Source organism: Cebus imitator, unplaced genomic scaffold (assembly GCF_001604975.1).
Source record: "Cebus imitator isolate Cc_AM_T3 unplaced genomic scaffold, Cebus_imitator-1.0 Scaffold186, whole genome shotgun sequence".
NCBI lineage: Eukaryota > Metazoa > Chordata > Mammalia > Primates > Cebidae > Cebus > Cebus imitator.
The window spans coordinates 2,872,831-2,892,226 of NW_016107501.1; the positions used below are offsets into that span (position 1 = coordinate 2,872,831).

The 19,396-nt window shown below is 35.7% G+C and overlaps 1 pseudogene; it reads right to left on the reverse strand.

Moving 5' to 3' along the window:
• LOC108316265 lies at positions 1-15,346 on the reverse strand (annotated as a pseudogene).
• Between the last annotated feature and the right edge of the window lie 4,050 nt (positions 15,347-19,396).

Below are 19,396 nucleotides of genomic sequence, written 5' to 3' on the forward strand. Positions count from 1 at the left end.
TTACTTGGTGAGTCTTTTGGCTACATCATTATATGCTATTTCAACCTCGTTATCAATGGGACAGGTATTGGTGAACTCGTCCCTATAGTATGCATTAATTAGGTATCTCCAGATGCCAGTCATTTCTTTTGGAATATCAAAGTTGTGATATTTTTTGGCTGCCACCTTGATAATATGCAGTTTGGCCAGCAGGTTGCAATCAGCTAATGCCCTTTCATTGCCATTCAGAAATTTATGGGTAGAAACTTAATGTCCTCCATACTATTTTCATCAATTTCATCACTGAGAGGAGAATTCAGATATTCATCCAATTTTGGCAGGGTTTTCAGGAGAAATGTCTCCCTGCTTCATTTGCCTCTGGCCTTGAATTCTTGATATATGCAGAGAATTTGGCAATGATGTCCATTTTAGCAATATTTGCTTCTGCGTGTTTTGGTGACAGCTTTAAGTACTTGGGAGGGCATAAGACTTACTCAAGAAATTCCTCAATCTTACTTACATCCATTTTGACTTCACTGTTGAAAGTTATATTCCCCACTCTTTAATTTGGAGACACTCCACCACAAACAAGCATTTCACTTTAGAGGTAGCTTGCCATCTTTCAGGAGCCCTCACCATTGTGCCCATTTACTATGTATAGATGGCAGAACTTTTGAGGCACAATGTTTAATTGTTGAAATAGTAGCCACAACTTTATCAGGCAGCCCCAAGGAATTATTCCTTGTGCATAATGCATGGTACAAGGAATATTTATGTATTTTGGGGAATTTTGTAATATTTAATAAGAGTATATGAAAAGATTGCTACTGTATCAGAAATATTGTTTCAATTTAGTCTATTCTGGTTATGTACTAAATAACATTACCACTAGAGAAGACAGCTTTCTACAAAAGTCACTACAGATTGTGCTATATTGCTTTGTAGACAGATTTTTACTTTTGCCTGAAAGCATTTATCCTTTATACCAATGGTAACATCTGACACAACCATGTAGAAGCTAAAAGTTTACAGGGAGGGAGGGTTTTCTCAATACCTTCCTCAAGCATTTTAGCTTTATCAGAGAAATTGATGGGAACCTGATACTCTGTCTAAATATGTTTGCTATGTGTGGTTTGCCCTGTGCCATTCATTTGGAACGTATTGCTTTCTTCCTTTATTTTAAAAAAAGCTTGCTTTTAGGTAATCATAGAGCTTGTTATTTTTACATCTTTTGAGCAATACTACGTAAACTGATATATAGTTGACTTAGCTATAGCAGTACAATGATTAGTAATGTAAAAATTAACACAGAAATTAACCAAAGAAATGGTTCTCATATTGACAGTTGCACCAGTAGATTGTGATGTAATATTACTTTTATCCTTCATGTCATGTTGTTATTGTTGTTTTAACAGTTTATTGTGCTTGTCATTAATCTCAAAAATGCCCAGGGATGTTTTTGGGTTTTTGTTTGTTTGTTTGCTTGTTTTGTTTTTCTGTTTGCCAGCAAACCATTTACTCTATTACACTTTTTTTTAAAGAAAAAGAAAAATAAACAGTATTTGAGGTAAGTATAGATGTATACATATAGATATAGATAGACACATTTCCTATATTAGTGTCTTTATTCAAATAAGATTTATATACAGTGAAATGCATAGATCTTTTGAGTTCAGTTCAATGAGCTTTAAAGAATGTATTCATGCCGGGCGCGGTGGCTCACGCCTGTAATCCCAGCACTTTGGGAGGCCGACGCGGGTGGATCACGAGGTTAAGAGATCGAGACCATCCTGGTCAACATGGTGAAATCCCATCTCTACTAAAAATACAAAAAATGAGCTGGGCATGGTGGCGCGTACCTGTAATCCCAGCTACTCAGGAGGCTGAGGCAGGAGAATTGCCTGAACCCAGGAGGCGGAGGTTGCAGCGAGCCGAGATCACGCCATTGCACTCCAGCCTGGGTAACAAGAGCGAGACTTCACGTCAAAAAAAAAAAAAAAAAAGAATGTATTCACTCCTACAGTTAATCCTGATCAAAATATGACAGACAGGCAACCACTGTACTGACTTCAATCAATATATATGTTTTATCTTCTTTTGAATTTCATATGAATAGAGTCATAGAAAGTGTATTCATTCTGGCTTCATTCACTCAAAATAATATTTTTGCAATGCAACAACCCTTAATGCTGAGAGATTTTGCCACCACCAGGCCTGCCTTACAAGAGCTCCTGAAGGAAGTATTAAGCATGGAAAGGAACAACCATGTCACTGCAAAAACATACCAAAATAACCAATTAGCATCAAATGACAGGATCAAATTCACATATAACAATATTAACCTTAAATGTAACAGGCTAATGCCCAAATTAGAAGACAGAGACTAGCAAATTGGATGAGGAATCAAGACGCATCAGTATATTGTATTCAGTAGACCCATCTCATGTGCAAGGACACACATAAGCTCAAAATAAAGGGATGGAAAATATTTACCAAGCAAATGGGAAGCAAAAATGAAAAAAGAAAAAGAAACAAACCGGGGGTTGCAAACCTAATCTCTGATAAAACAATCTTTAAACCAACAAAGATCAAAAGAGACAAAGAAGGGCATTACATAATGGTAAAGGGATCAATGCAACAAGAAGAGCTAACTATCCTAAGTATATATGCACTCAATACAGGAGCACCCAGATTCATAAAGCAAGTTCTTAGAGACCTACAAAGAGACTCAGACTCACACAAAATAATAATGGGAGAATTTAACACCCCATTGTCAATATTAGACAGATCAATGAGACAGACAATTAACAATATTCAAGACTTGAACTCAGCTCTAGACCAAGTGGACTTAGTAGACATCCACAGAACTCTCCACCCCAAAATTTAGACGTATGTTTATCTTAAGAAACTGATAAAGAATTGCCCAGAGTGGTTGGTCTATTTTCTATTACTCACAACCACTGAAGTATTGTTATACACCATCATCATAATTTATGGCTGTCAGTCTTTTGAATTTCAGACACTGTAGTTGGTATGGGAAAGTATCTTATAGTGGGGAATAAATTGCATTTTCTTGATACTATTTATATTGAAGACATATTTATGGACTTACTGAGATTTGTATACCTTCCTTTACAAAATTTCTTATAAATTTATTTGGGATTATCTGACTTACTATTGAAAAAGTAAGTTTTCATATATTGTGGTAATTTTCATATACCGATTACAAATACTTCAAAATACATACTGCAAATATTTCTTCAAATGTGTCTTGACTTTTCATTGTTTTAACAATGTGTTTGATGAATAGAAGTATTTATTTTGAGTGGAATCCATGTTATCACTTTTCTATGGTATTTTTTGTATCTTTTCTAAAATGTCTTTACCTACTCCAAATTCATAAAAGTATTCTTATGTTTTGTTTTAGAAATATAGTTTTGGTCTTTACATTTGGATACCAGTTATTCCAGCGCTAGCTATTGAAACTCTTTTCCTTTCTTAATTGAATTACCTTGGTTTCTTGCCCATGTATGGAATCTCTGTTTTGTTCTATTGATCCTATTGTCTATTTATATCAGGTGCTGTTACTTTGTAGTTAAAATTTGTGCAGTTAAAGTAATACAACCTTGTTCTGTTATTCAAGTCTGTGGCTATTCTAAGTTTTTTGCATTTCTATAAACTTCAGAAACAATTTTCAAAATAGTGTTAGAATTTCAAGTCAAATTGCCTTGAGTTTACAGGTGAATTCAATGACAGACAAATCTTCATAAAATCAAGTCTTCTAATTCATGAACTTGGTATATCTCATTGTTAGATCTTTAATTGCATTTACCATTTTTTGTAGTGTTCACTGTATAGATTTTGTAGATATTTTAGATTTTATGCCTAAGTACAGTATTATGTTCTTGATGGCATCTTTTTAGAATTTTATGTTCCAACTATTTTTTGCTAGTATGCAGGAATGCAAAGGACATTTGTACATTGATTTTGTATCTTGCAACCTTACCAAATTTATGTTTTAGTGTTTTTTGGCATCTAGGTTTTTTCACATAATCATATTGTCTGCAAATAAAAACATTTTTGCTTTTACTTTCCAAACTTTATTTCTTTTGTAATTTTTTATTGCCTTCATGTGCTGATCATGACTCTTCTTATAGCATGGTGTTAAATATAAGTAGTAAAAGAGGGCATATCTATATTTTTACCAATCTTGGGTTAAAGCATTTAATATTTTTTTATTAAATGTGATGTCAGTTGTTATTTTTGTAGATTCCCTTCATCAAGTTGAGGAAGTTGCCTTCTAGTTATAATTTGCTAACAATTTATTTTTATTATTTGTTTAAAATTATACTTTAAGTTCTGGGTTACATGTGCAGAATGCGTAGGTTTGTTACCAAGGTATACACATGCCATGGTGGTTTGCTGCACCTGTCAGCCCATCATCTACATTAGGTATTTCTCCTAATGCTATTCCTCTCCTAACTCCTCACCCCCCAAAACAGGCTTCCATGTGTAATGTTCCCCTCCCTGTGTCCATGTGCTCTTATTGTTCAACATCCACTTGTAAGTGAGAACATCCGGTGTTTGGTTTTCTGTTCCTGCGTTAGTTTGCTGAGAATGCTGGTTTCGAGCTTCATCCATGTCCCTGCAAAGGACATGAACTCATCCTTTTTAATGGCTGCATATTATTCTGTGGTGTATATGTGCCACATTTTCTTTATCCAGCGTATCATTGATGGGCATTTGAGATGGTTCCAAGTCTTTGCTATTGTGAACAGTACCACAATAAACATACTTGTGCATGTGTCTTTATAGTAAAATGATTTATAATACTTTAGCTATAAGCCCTGTAATGAGATTGGCAGGTCAAATATTATTAATGGTTCTAGATCCTTAAGGAATTGCCACATTGTCTTCCAGAATGGTTGAACTAATTTATACCCCCACCAAAAATGTAAAAGTGTTATTTCTCCATATTCTCTCCAGTATCTGTGGTTTCCTTTTTAAAGATCGCTATTCTAACTGGAGTGAGATGGTATCTCATTGTGGTTTTGATTTGCATTTCTCTAATGACCCGTGTTGATGAGCTTTCCTTCATGTTTGCTGGCCACATAAGTGTCTTTTTTAGAGAAGTGTCTGCTCATATCCTTCACCCACTTTTTGATGTGGTTGTTTGCTAACAATTTTTAATCATTAAGATACTGTTAACACTTTTTCAGATGCTTTTCATAGATTTATTAGTATGGCACTGTGATTATTCTTTGTTATTCTATTCTTTGGTGGATCATATTGATCAATTTCAAATGTTGAAACAATCTTGATAAATTCTACTTTGTGATAATGTATGTTAATTTTTCTTCTATAATGTCTTTTGATGTGTTTCAAGTTCTACTGTAGTGTAAACTTCTGAATTTAGAATTTCAATTTTTGTTAAGCAATGTCAACTGTGTTTTCTAATCTGGTTTCAGAAGGCACATACTTTGCTTAGTGTATCGGGGGAGCGGTGCTCATCACATTCCATCTGTTTCATCACCACCTTCCCCACCCCTGAAATTAGTCAGAGCTGTATGGCAGGTTTTTGGTCAATGGGCTGTGAGTGGAAGTCACCTGGGCCATTTTGCAGCCAAAGCATAAAAAATCTGGCTCATGACACTCCAGCTCTTTCACTCCTCCCCTACAAACTGTGGTTTTGGGTTTTTATGCTCTAGATGACATAGTGCGAGGTGGTGGTGTCATTCTCCACCCACTTTCCGAAAGTCTAAGTGAACCAAACCCTCAAATATCTTACAATAGAAATTGATCATAAACAGAAAACAAACTTAATTCTATGAAGCCAGTGAATCTTTAAGACTATTGGTTACTGCAGCATAGAGCAGCTCAATCTGATCAATACTAATAATGGAAATTGAAAATATAACATTTTTATCTGAAACAAAATTAAAACAATAAATCTTTGCATAGATTAATGGAATATTTATATAACACATTAGGCAGAAGTGCTCACTCAATAAGTATCAACAGTAGTGATACATGAGATGGAAAGCCTAACAATGAAAATAAAATAGTTTTATTTAATTGCTAACAATCATTAAATTTCATAGATCTCATCTTCAATGCAGTAATAGTATTTCAAGCAACTTGTAATAAATTATTTAACTTATTTATTTTATTCAACATATACTTTTATTGACTACCGACTATATTCTATTCTATAAATAAAATAGTTCCTCTTCTCACTTGCAAAACACTTAGTGATATAAAGATTTGTGTAACTACATTTAAATGGAGCTCAGTAACCATGTATAGAGACAATATGGTTACAAAATTCATGGACAATTGGCTTACTGTTCCTTCCTAACCATACTCTGAAGAGATCGTATCTATTGAGTTCACGTCCTTTGCAGGGACATGGATGAATCTGGAAACCATCATTCTCAGCAAACTGACACAAGAACAGAAAACCAAATGCCACATGTTCTCACTCATAAGTGGGTGTAGCACAATGAAAACAAATGGACACAGGGAGGGGAACATCACACAGTAGGATTTGTTAGGGGGTTGGAGGGGGCTAGGGAAGGGATAGCAGGGGGTAGGGAGATTGGAGAGGGGTGACATTAGGAGAAATACCTAATGTAGGTGACATGGGGATGGAGGCAGCAAACCACCATGGCAGGTGTATACCTATGTAACAATCCTGCAAGATCTGTACATGTGCTCCAGAACTTAAAGTAAAATTAAAAAAAAAAAAAGACTGTATCCATTTTATTCTCTTGCCCTTCTGAAAGCAACACTCTTAGTGTCCAGCAAACCAGTCCAAAGGCAAGGAGAGAAGGGAGGAAGGAACAGCAGCAAAGGATAGAACTACTTCACTGTATAATCAGTTCTTTATAAAACAGAATTGATAGTGAATTGAAAGCTTTCATTAAATAACCTGTTATTCAGAGGCACTCCTCTCAGCTATTTGGGAGAGAGCACAAAAATAAAGTATACATTTCCATAAGTTTTTTCTTCCTTTCTGACCTCTTCATAAATTAAAGCACTTCACTAGACACCTGGGAGGAAGATAAATACCTTTGTCTAATACCTAACTTGGGTTGATGTCTGGTTTCTGTTCTAGCTCTAAAGACAAAATGGTAGTAACAATTCCAGAAAAGAAAATGCCAAAGATAAAAACCTTTAAAATATAACTTAAAGGTGAAGATCACCTAGAGCAGCCACCATGCTAGATCAAGGAAGAGGCTCAAAATACGGAAAAAGTAAGATTGCAAAGGCAATTCAAACACTCTCCCCTCTAGTTTGAAAATTCTAGATCCTGATTTTGCTTTTGCTTTTGTTAGCTGTCTTGGCCAAGACACCCTGTATATATGTAAAGTCTATATTATGCCTGTCTAGCTATAAGCTGTCAAATGATGTTGCACTTGCTAATTCATGGACTATTTATCTTCCTGTTTACGCTCTCACAAAATGATGGCTGTTTAATTGTACTACAAATGAGTTTTGCCAGCCAATTGTATGGCAGATGTTATTTACTCCCAGAACAACTGTCAAAAGACCAAAGCAGCACATCTAACAAACTAAGTGTCCTGTACTGGGTTACATTTCACAGCTAACCCCCTCTATCACCTAACCACAGGCTTTCCATCATAATAACAATGGGAGAGGCAGCATAGTCACCAGCCAGAAATCTGGCTGTCAATAATGAATAGGATTGAAAGAGATGTAACTGAGTAGATTCTACCCGGAGACTAAAAGGAACTGTTAGTAAACATGTAAAAAAAATCCTTCAAATTTGCTAAATGCTATGTATTACAGCATTCATCAAGTAATTCTATAATGACAAAAGGGAAGAAAAAAACATCTTCTCTATTTGTATGGTAACTGAGCAATAGTCATTGAAGTATAGTTTTTTAAGGTGGAGAGAATGCCTTTAGTTGGAGGGTACCATAACTGAATCCAGATGCACAATCACGGTAAACTTGTTCTGTGTATTGCTGAAACTTTTCTAAGCTTGTGGAAACATTTTATTATGCCTACCACTTGCTTCAAATAAAATCTTCCAGGGAGAGCACTGCTGTGGCCCTCTTTTATGTAGTGTGCTGGTAACATGCCACAGTTTTTAATAAGGGGAAAAAATAAGAACTCTTAAAAGTTTAAAGCCCAATAATCTAGGAGCTAAAATCTGATTAAATATAAAATAAACTTTCTACAATTAAATGATTCAGTAGCAGATAAAATAGAAACACAGTCCAAGAAATAATTCTTACCAATTTAATTTTGCCTACTGCAACAAATTGGAATGATATCTCCCTGTTTTGCAAGAAAATACTGAGGCAAAAAAGAAGCCCTCATTTCTTTCAGCCAGAATTCCATGCCACTGTGAAAGATCAACTGCTTGACTTTCTTACTGCACGTAACTTGAAAAGATTTTCCTATGTAACCCCGTCCATAGCTCATTTCTACCTAACATATTGGCTTTATGAAGAGACAAGTGATTTATAATGATTTATAGACCACTACCATATGCCCATAAATCCAATCTATTATTCCATAGTTACTTCCCACTTTGCCTCATTTGGAAACAAGCGAAATAAAGTCATGTTTAGTGGGGAACATGGACGACCTAGTGTTCTGTCTTTCTGGCACTTTTTACAAGCAGGGGCCTCCTGTTTGAGACACAAGCATCTGCTGACTTAGGAGGAAAATAGAGTGGCTAATCATAGAGCTGAGGGAACGGTCAGATTTTTAAGCATTTATATTTAAATTCCAAACTAAAATGATAAGAATTTACTTAACAAACTATTACCTTGGCTTCCTTATTCTTCTTTTACGTTTTCTCATGCATGTTTCTTATGTATCATTATTTTACAATGAGAACATAATTTAGTAGCTACTAATATCTGTAAACTGAAATTATTCTGGATGTGAGACAATAGTTACTTTCTAACTTAACTAGATACAGAGATACGGGGTGTTACTTGAATGAATATTAATACAAATATTAATTATGTTCTTGATAATATAGAGTGAAACTGACATTTATAAATCATGTGCTTGCCAAAAAAAAAAAAATTATACCTTCATAATCATCTTAACTAGACCCCTGCATTTCTCTAAATTTCCTAACAAACCTCTTCCCAACTGATGGTGGAATTTTTGTCAACTTCTGTTGAGATCATCAATAAATTATTGATAAGTACATTCTTCTTTTTCTTTTCATTCTTTCCTACTTCTTATAGGGTTGTATTAATAATAATAAATAACTCCAAATATATTATACATTATATCCGTTGACTGTAGCATAAGCCAGCTACTTAAGATAGTTGCTTAAACTTGGGGATAAATGAGAAAAATCTATGCTCTTAGTCTATTGGTTTTAAGACCCTCTCCCATTCAATCTTAATCTACCACTGACCTATCTGATACTGGAAGCTCGTAGGTTCCAGGGTAGCAACAGACATTGGAGATGACAAGAAGTTTGCACAACACCTGCAACTGGAGATCTCACAGATGAAAACTACAAAGAGGAAGATACAACCTAATGAACCAAACAGAGTATATCTTCCTTAAGCACAAATGTTGCCCAAATGTAGTGAAATATGGCTCAAATTTGAGAAATTAAGTAATTTTATTACTAAGTACTTCAAGACACTATCCTTACATTAAAACAAATGTGATATGTTTTAGTATAAGAAAAATATCTTACTTATATATAAGATACACACACACACACACACACACACACACACACACACACACACCTTATATAGTTACAAGTGAGAAAGGAACATCTATTTTTTTTTAAAGCTCTACATATTATTTTGATGCGTAGTCTAACGCGGAATGTAAAAATCAGAGGAACATTAATGATAAAGCACAAGACTGAGATTAACTATTAGTAGAAAGCTGAATGTGACATTACCCTACAAGTAGGACTGTCTTAGAGATTTCTGAGGAGAGTTGGCTGTTGGATATGTGTCCAAACACATATCACAGGACCCATCTGATAAGTAAATTTCTTAAGGTAGAGCATACTAAAGACAGTTGGTGGAATTGGAATAGTCCAGGCTTTAAATTGAGGCAGACCTACGGAGGTTTGCTTTGTTTTGTTTCTTACTGATTGACTGTTTTTATGCAATTGTGTAAGTTACTGCGACCTCGTATGTCTCAATTTCTTTGTCTTTGATATAGGATTACACTGCTTATCTGAAAAAATTGTAATGACAATTAAATAAGATAATGTTAAGTGGTCAATAGGTTACTCCAAACTACTTCAACATATACAATGCGATTAAACTGTTTCTACAAATAGTAAAATTCCAGATTTATACTTTTAGTGAGATTACAAATTTGTTGAACAACACAGAACACTTAATTCTGAAGTTAAAAGAATATTAAATCATAGGACCCTAGAATAAATTAATTGGGATGAAAATTGTACAAATAAAACAAAAAGGCCCCTATTTAATTGCAAGTTTCTAAGTACACAAGTTCTGAGTTTTAATAGCTCATGGATTAGGTTGCAATTTAAGTCCCAAAATTAATAATAATTAACACATTTGAACTATCTCTGCTATCAGAAAACAAACATCTTTCCTCAGTTGTGTTTTCCAAGCTTTGTTTACATAAAATGAATCATATCTTTTAGAAGTTTTGCCATTTTGTTAGAATTAACTTTGTGAAACATCCACCGAATAAGAGATATAAGACAATAGATAAAATGCCCATTTGATTTTGATTCTTGCAATGCAGATGTCAATAAGAACAGCACATTTTTCTATTTGTGTAAAATGTGATAAACATGTATGCATAGCTTTATCTAAGAAGATAATGAAGTGGTAGAAACACAACCAAACATTTAAAGTGTCAGGTAACAAGCATGCCTATGTTCATTTCAGCACTATTCACAATAGCAAAGACATGGAATTAATCTAAGCACTTATCAGTGATGCACTGGAGAGAGAAACTGTGGTACATACACATGATAGAATATTAGGCCACCATAAAAAAAACGAGATCATGTCCTTTGCAGGTACATAAATGGAGCTGGAGGACATTATCCTTAGAAAACTAACAGTGGTTTATTAACTATACTAAAACTACTGTCAAGGAATAGCTAAACAATTAGGATCCACTAGCCAAATGGCCTAAGAAAATAGAATAGCTCTAGATGTAATATTACCAGAGAAAGGTAGTGTTTGTGTTATGATTAAAACCCAATGTTATACCTTTATTCCAAACAATGCTGTTCCCAATGGGAGCATAATGAAAGTCCTCCAAAGACCTATTGCTTTACCAAATAAGCTAGCTAAGAAATTCTGGCATCAATAATCCTATTTCAAATTGGCTCAAAAGGTGATTCAGTCAATGGAAAGAAACTATAACTTCAATTCTTACCTCTCTAGCAACTGTGATAATTATGCTTCTTGTTACATGTTGTGTTATAACATGCATTCGAGGACTTGCACAGAGGCTAGTAGACACTAGTCTTACTAGACACTAACTCTTACTAAAATATCCCCAACCTCTCCACCACCCTATTCAGATAGATTACTTCTTTTAGAAAATCAAACAGAACAACTAAGCCATACATGTTAAGAAAATTTCAAGAGAAAAGAAAACTAAAAATTCAAGATGGGGGATTGTTATAGTGAACTCCAAGTTTCTCTTCAAAGAATCAGTATGTCAGTATGTTCAACTCTCCTATTCTTTAATTCCTTATTTTAAAGTTTAATTTCCTTGTAATTCCAGTAAACAACCTTCTCCACCAATTCTAATCAGTAGTTCACATCTGTTATTCTGGCCCCTGGCTCCATCCTGACTCATCCTGATCACCCCTGGCTATCTGATTTACCTGCTCTAACATGCCTATAACCTTCCTGCCAAAACACTGACTCTGCTATTCCAGCTTGGACCCCTGCCCTTTTTAAAATAGCCAATCGGGATTAGTCTAGCTTGTGCGGTCTAACCCTAGCCAATAAGGGATGACAAAGCAGTAGGGACAACCCCTGTCAGGCATAAGAACCCCTTCTCCCCTTGTTCAAGTATGTGGCCACCATTGTTCTAGCCATACGCCACACCCTTCTAAAGAAGTAAACTGTCTTGCTGAGAAGACTTAAACAAAAAAGGAAAACTAACACAGGAACAAAGAAAACAAATACTGCACGTTCTCACTTAAAAGTGGGAGCTAAATGATGAGAACACATGGACACAAGGGAGAATAACACACATTGGGCCCAGCAAAGGGTGGAAGGACAGGATGAGGAAAAATAACTAATGGGTACTAGGCTTAATACCTGGGTGATAAAATAATCTGTACAGCAAATCCCCAAGACACAAGTTTACTTGTGTAAGAAACCTGTCCATGTAACCCTGAACTTAAAATAAAAGTGTCAGGTACTGAAAGTCTATTTCCATTGTAATGGTAATTTTATAATAAATGGAGCTAGTTCAATGGGTTGTCAAAGGAAATTAGTGAGCTCTCTTTTCATAGCTATTTAATATAAACTTTGTAAATATATATAAACGTGAGTTGCAAAAACAGACTAAACTACCCATTAACATGAAATGGAATCTATCAGAAAAGACAGAAAAGGAAGTAAAGCAAATATATAGTGTGTACAGTAACCTCTCTTAAATTTTAGTCACCTTTACTTTCAGATGTCTATCTGATGTTTACATTTGAAATTCCTCAGAAAATCTCATACTCAGAAGATCCAAAAGAAATCCTCTATTTTCATCTTGCAATCCCGAACCTAGTACTTAGCCTACACTCCTTTCCACAGTCTTTAAATCTTGACCTATCCCATTTATCTAGACACTCTCCAGGTCCTGTTGATTGAGCCACTTTAACATTTCTGGAATTCTTTCTCTCTACCCAATTCCACCTCACCACCACCCTTTTAGACTCTGATAATTTCTTTCAGGGATTATTATAACAGTTGTCTAATACACCTCTCTACCTCAGTCTCAACCCCATACTCAATTGTTTAAACTGTGCCTTTCATGACACCCTTCTTACTTATCACAAAGAGAAATGTATCTTTACAATAAAGAGATATGTAAATCTCGCAGTCACCAATTTAACCAAGTGATTAAACGTGGCATCAACAATAGCGGGGTAACCTGATGTCACATTCCTCACAATGCAATACAATAACAGACAGTTCACCAACAGTTTCTTGCCAAAAATATATAATCAAAACTTACTCATGGGGAAATAATTTTTCAAGAAACGAATACAGTAACTTCTACAAGACAACTGTTTTCTCAAAAAAAAAAAAATAACAAATTAATATTGGGGAAAAGTCTAATTGCAATACTGCAATCTAGTTGCTTGCCAAGGAAAAGAAGTGTACAATTTATTTTCTTGTTTTTGTTCCTTATTCTGTAAATTATTAAATGTGAATTTTACTTTATGAAAGGTGGTGGATTAACAATCTTCAGAGATGTGCCAGATATTTGGCACACAATGCTTGCTGTTTGGAAGAAGTGCATCACTGGTAGCTTCTCATAGGCAGAATGTGCTGCAAACATTACCCACAATGAATGTTCTGTCGCAGGGGAGACTGGGCACAAGCATCTGTTAGACTCTTTTATGACAGATCAGTATATAGGCAATGTTGCCAGTAAGGGTTTTTCTCCATTATAAAACAACAATCTTCAGTAGAATTGAAGTCACTAAAAGCAGGAAAACAGCTTGCTTTATGAAAGATGCCACCTTTTCTGCAGCCAAGAAATCACCGATCTGATGTTAAGTTCCTGCTATTAGTCTTTCTTCAGCTGTGCAGGTGGCAACTGTTCTGTGTTCCAGTTCAGCTCCCCAAGGTTACAGCTGTGAACTTGGCTAATGGTTGTGTTTATTCTCTGCCAGGTTTAAAAATCTTCAGGGTAAAGCTTTTTTCTTTTTCTTGCTGTTCATTGAAAATTCCTTCTGGAGCAGATGTGCCTCTCCCCATCTTCTGTAGTTTCTGTGCTTTTATTAAGCTCAGCAGTTTTTGTTTGTTTGAGGCTTTACTTTCTAACCACTTGTGACATAGCCAATTCTGAAGTTAGTTTCTGTATATCCAAAGGCTCTTCTCATGTCGCACACACAAAAAAAATCATGGTAATCTGGATGGCAACGACTTTATGCCCTGAGTACTGCAAATGACTGTTGTGTTTTATATTGTAGTCTATGTGTGCTTATGCCTGGGTTTAAAAATTTGGATGAATGGGACAGTAATAATCCTTATTTATTTATTTATTTATTTATTTATTTTACTACTTTGTATACTTGTATTTATTTCAGGGACTCTGCCCCCTCCAAAGTGACCTCCCTTAACCCAATCATTTATGGATGTATATTAAGTGGCATCTCATAGTGGCTCTTCAGTAAGTCCTGTCATAATATAGCAGGCATCATTTCTTCTGTCTGGTGTCAGCTTCCTGAAAGAGCATTAGGCGTCTGCATTTCCAGCAACACTCCTACTCTTCCAATACGCTAGAATCCCCAAAGGTCTCAAAGTAATGCCAGCATATTCTCTGGAGCCCCCATTCAGCAAAGCTAATAGAGAATACATCCCTCCTTTTCTTCCTTCCCTCTTTTACATATACAATTAATAATCCGTCACTAGTATGATAAGGCTAGTACTGTGTTAGAACTGTAGAGAAAAAGAATGACATGCTTCTGGCTTCATGTTTTTGATCTATCGGAAAAATACGTTAAACAAATAACCACAAGTTCATTGAGCGTCGTTATTGAAGTATTACAGGGTGTGATGAAAGCAAGTATTTGTGAGGGACTGTGTTAAGGAAAACCGAGTCCACAAGGCGTGTGGTTTCAAAGGCAGGAAATTCCCAGTGCCAAGCTTCCATCCACCTCCCCATCTGGAAATCTAGTGCTCTTTGACTTTCCCAAGGGTTGGAATGAGCAGAAATTCCAAGTGAGCTCCTTTGTTTAAAAAGCTCTAGAAAACTCTGGGAGGAAGGGCCTCCAGTTGCGGAGCAAGCAGCCAATCCAGTATCAGAGCTGAAGATCAATTACTCCAGCAGAAGTTTGGAAGAACTCCTGTCATTGAACAAGAACATGCATGGGGCAGGAATAACTCCTGGGTTAAAAGCCCACTGGGCCTTACCTTTGGGGATTCCGCCCTTGGATCCCCTCCCACGGCAGCATGGGAGCTCTCTCTCCTTCTCTTTTTCTTTCTCTGCCTAATAAATTGCTCTCTGCAAACCTCTTTGGGTCCACGATATTCACTTTAATGGTAAGCTCACTGCACCTCCACGACCCCTTCCCCCATTCCTGGGGCAAGAGAGGCCAAAGACCTGGGCACATGGGATCGGGGAAACTGGGAGCATCTTTAGAACACCCCCACAGCTCTGCTCCCATCCTCCTTTATATCTTCAGCAATGACGGGGTGGGAGCTGAGCCCCTGCTACCCGACCTGTCCCCTGGTTACAGCTTTGGTGATTGTAGGGGAGGGAGCTGAGCCCCTGTGTCCCCTCGCCCCAGTTAAACTTGAGTACTAAACCAAATCCAAGACCTTGAAAAGGCTTCTCTGATGAAACTGAGAACTCAGATGAGTATAATTTAGCTAGGTGAAGAGGAAAAGATAGAGTATTCCAAGTAGAAGAAAGAACATAATTTCAATCAGACTCTACATCGGCATTAAGTTTGTAGCTGGCTTTTTAATGAAATGTGCTGGCTATGTCAATATTTCAGAGATTTTTTTTTAGTAAATAGCCTCTTAAAATTCTACTTTCAATAAAGAAAAAGGTTATAAAATGAACATTCATGCACCTGTCACCCTTTCGTCAGTCTGATCTACCAATTACTGAATATAGTTTAAAAATCTCTGTGAATAATGGCAGCATTGCCATTTATAGTTAATTTTTCATATGTTTTAAAACCATGTTAGAGATGAATTCAAGTTTAAATATTTATATAATTCTGGTTAAATGAGTTCTGCACTTATCTAGTAATAGATTTTAAGTTTTTGTCTAAAACTAATATGCCTACACTAAATTTTATTTTAAAATCTATTTTTGTGTCTTTATATTTCAAGTGTACCTAATGTAAAAACTATATTGGCAGATTTCCTTTTTAAACTGTCTGAAAAATATCTTTTGCACTGGAGAGCATAAGCCCATTATTGCAACTAATATATCTGCACAAATTTCTACTATTCTATTTTGGGCGTCTGGCTTATGTCATTGTTTTTATTTTTTCTTTGTCGCCTTCTCTCGGGTGTTTTAATGACACTTTTGAAGACATCTCCCTATTGTATTTATTTGGGGTTGATTTTAGATAATTTTCCATGTATACTAAACTCAAAAGGATATAAAGATATTTTATATATTTACTTTCCACAGAGTGCCTATAAAATTATAACAACACTGGAATTTTTTAAAGCTGTCTGCCCCTTCATCCATTTAATCACATTGTTATCAGATATTTTGATTTATTCACACATAATTAAATAATTATGAAAAATATTGTTATTGTGGTCTTACACAATCAGTTGTTTAGGTTCACAAATACGTTTATCAATATCATTGCTTACTATTTCTCTTTGCCTCTTACAAGTTCAATCTCCTTTATCTTCTGCCTTAAAATTATTTTTAATAATTGTTAATAAGTATGTAATGTATTAGATACTCAAAAGCAGAAGTTTTTGTATCTTAATAAAAGGTCTTAACCTTGTCCATATTCTTTGAGATGTACTGGTCATACAATTCTAATATTGACAGTAATCTTTCCTCCACACGTGAAAGCTATTATTCAATTAGGTTAAAAAGCAATCAATTATCAATATAATATGTACATGATTAAGTTCTCTTTATCTTTCATGTCTCTCAGTTCACTGTGACGCATCTAGGTATAGCTTTCTTTCTATTTACTCTGATGAAATTACATTGGGATTTCTGGGATTGCAGGTAATGTCTTGCAACAACCCTGGGAAAAAATGTCAGCCATTATCTCCTCAAATATTGTTTTTGTTCCACTCATTCTATTATCCAAAACTTGGAGGAGACAAATGTTAATCTTCCTCACTCTATAATCTATGTGCTTTGATCTCTCTTTCATGTTTTTCCCTTTTTTTTTCTGGCTAATCCTGGATAATTTCCTCAGACCCCAATTCCAATTTGTTAATGTTCTTTTTAATTTTGACTACTCTGTCATTTGATTTATCTTTTATTTTTATAAAACCTTTGTGTTTTCTCATTTCTACAATCGTTCTTTAGGAAACATGCTTGGTCATGTTCATAGCTCTTTAATCTATGCTCATCCAAGAATTTTTATTTCTTTTAGAATATGAAATGCATTTATTTTATGTTTCAGATTTTTTTTTCCTTTTTTAAATTGCATTTTAGGTATTGGGGTACATGTGAAGGACATGCAAGATTGTTGCATAGGTACACACATGGCAGTGTGATTTGCTGCCTACCTCTCTGTCACCTATATCTGGCATTTTCCCCCATGCTATCTCTCCCCAACTCCCCACCCCCTGCTGTCCCTCCCTTATTCCCACCCCCCAACAGACCCCAGTGTGTGATGATCCCCTCCCTGTGTACATGTGTTCTCATTGTTCAATACCCTCCTAAGACAAAAACCACATGATTATCTCAATTAATGCAGAGAAGGCCTTTGACAAAATTCAAAAGCCCTTTATGCTAAAAACCTCAATAAACTAGGTATTGATGGAAAGTATCTCAAAATAATAAAAGCTATTTATGACAAACCAACAGCCAATATCATACTGAATGGGTAAAAACTGGAAGCATTCCCTTTGAAATATGGCACCAGACAAGGATGCCCTCTTTCACTAGGCTATTCAATATAGTTTGGAAGTTCTAGCCAGAGTAATCAGGCAAGAAAAAGAAATAAAGGATATTCAAATAGGAATGGAGGAAGTCAAATTGTCTCTATTTGCAGAAGACATGATTGTATATCTAGAAGACCCCATCATCAGCCCAAAATCTGAAATGGATAAGTGACTTCAGCAAAGTCTCAGGATACAAAATCAATGTGCAAAAATCACAAGCATTCCTATACACCAATAATAGACATAAAGAGAGCCGTATCAAGAATGAACTGCCATTCACAATTGCTACCAAGAGAATAAAATACCTAGGAATACAACTAACAAGGAACGTAAAGGACCTCTTCAAGGAGAACTACAAACGACTGCTCAATGAAATAAGAGATGACACAAACAGATGGAGAAACATTCTATGTTCATGGTTAGGAAGAATCAATATCGTGAAAATGGCCATACTGCCCAAAGTAATTTAGACATTCAATGCTATCCCCATCAAGCTACAAATGACCTTCTTCACAGAACTGGAAAAAACCATCTTAAACTTCATATGAAACCAAAAGAGAGCCTGCATAGCCAAGTCAGTTCTAAGCAAAAAGAACAAAGCAGGAGGCATCACACTACCGGACTTCAAACTATACTACAAGGCTACAGTAATCAAAACAGCATGATACTGGTACCAAAACAGAGATATAGACCAATGGAACAGAACAGAGGCCTTGGAGGCAACACAACACATCTACAACCATCCGATCTTTGACAAACCTGACAAAAACAAGCAATGGGGAAAGGAGTCCCTGTTTAATAAATGGTGTTGGGAAAACTGGCTAGCCATGTGCAGAAAGCAGAAACTGGACCCCTTCCTGACACCTTACACAAAAATTAACTCCAGATGAATTAAAGACTTAAAACATAAGACCTAACACCATAAAAACCCTAGAAGAAAATATAGGCAAAACCATTCAGGACATAGGTGTGGGCAAGGACTTCATGACCAAAACACCAAAAGCATTGGCAACAAAAGCCAAAATAGACAAATGGGACCTAATCAAACTCCACAGCTTCTGCACGGCAAAAGAAACAGTTGTTAGAGTGAATCAGCAACCAACAGAATGGGAAAAAATTTTTGCAGTGTACCCATCTGACAAAGGGCTGATATCCAGAATCTACAAAGAACTAAAACAGATTTACAGGAAAAAAACCAACAAGCCCATTCAAAAGTGGGCGAAGGATATGAACAGAAACTTTACAAAAGAAAACATACATGAGGCCAACAAACATATGAAAAAACGCTCATCATCACTGGTCACTAGAGAACTGCAAATCAAAACTGCATTGAGATACCATCTCACGCCAGTTAGAATAGTGATCATTAAAAAATCTGGAGACAACAGATGCTGGAGAGGACATGGAGAAATAGGAACACTTTTACACTGTTGGTGGGAGTGTAAATTAGTTCAACCATTGTAGAAGACAGTTTTTAGATAATTCTAATACGAAAAGTCTTTATGTGTCTGTTTCTGCTGTTTGCTTATTTGTTTTATTAGCTCAGGCACATGGGTCTTGGTGGTACAGTTGATCCACATTTTTCTTGGGTTCTGTAACTGTGAATTTATCTA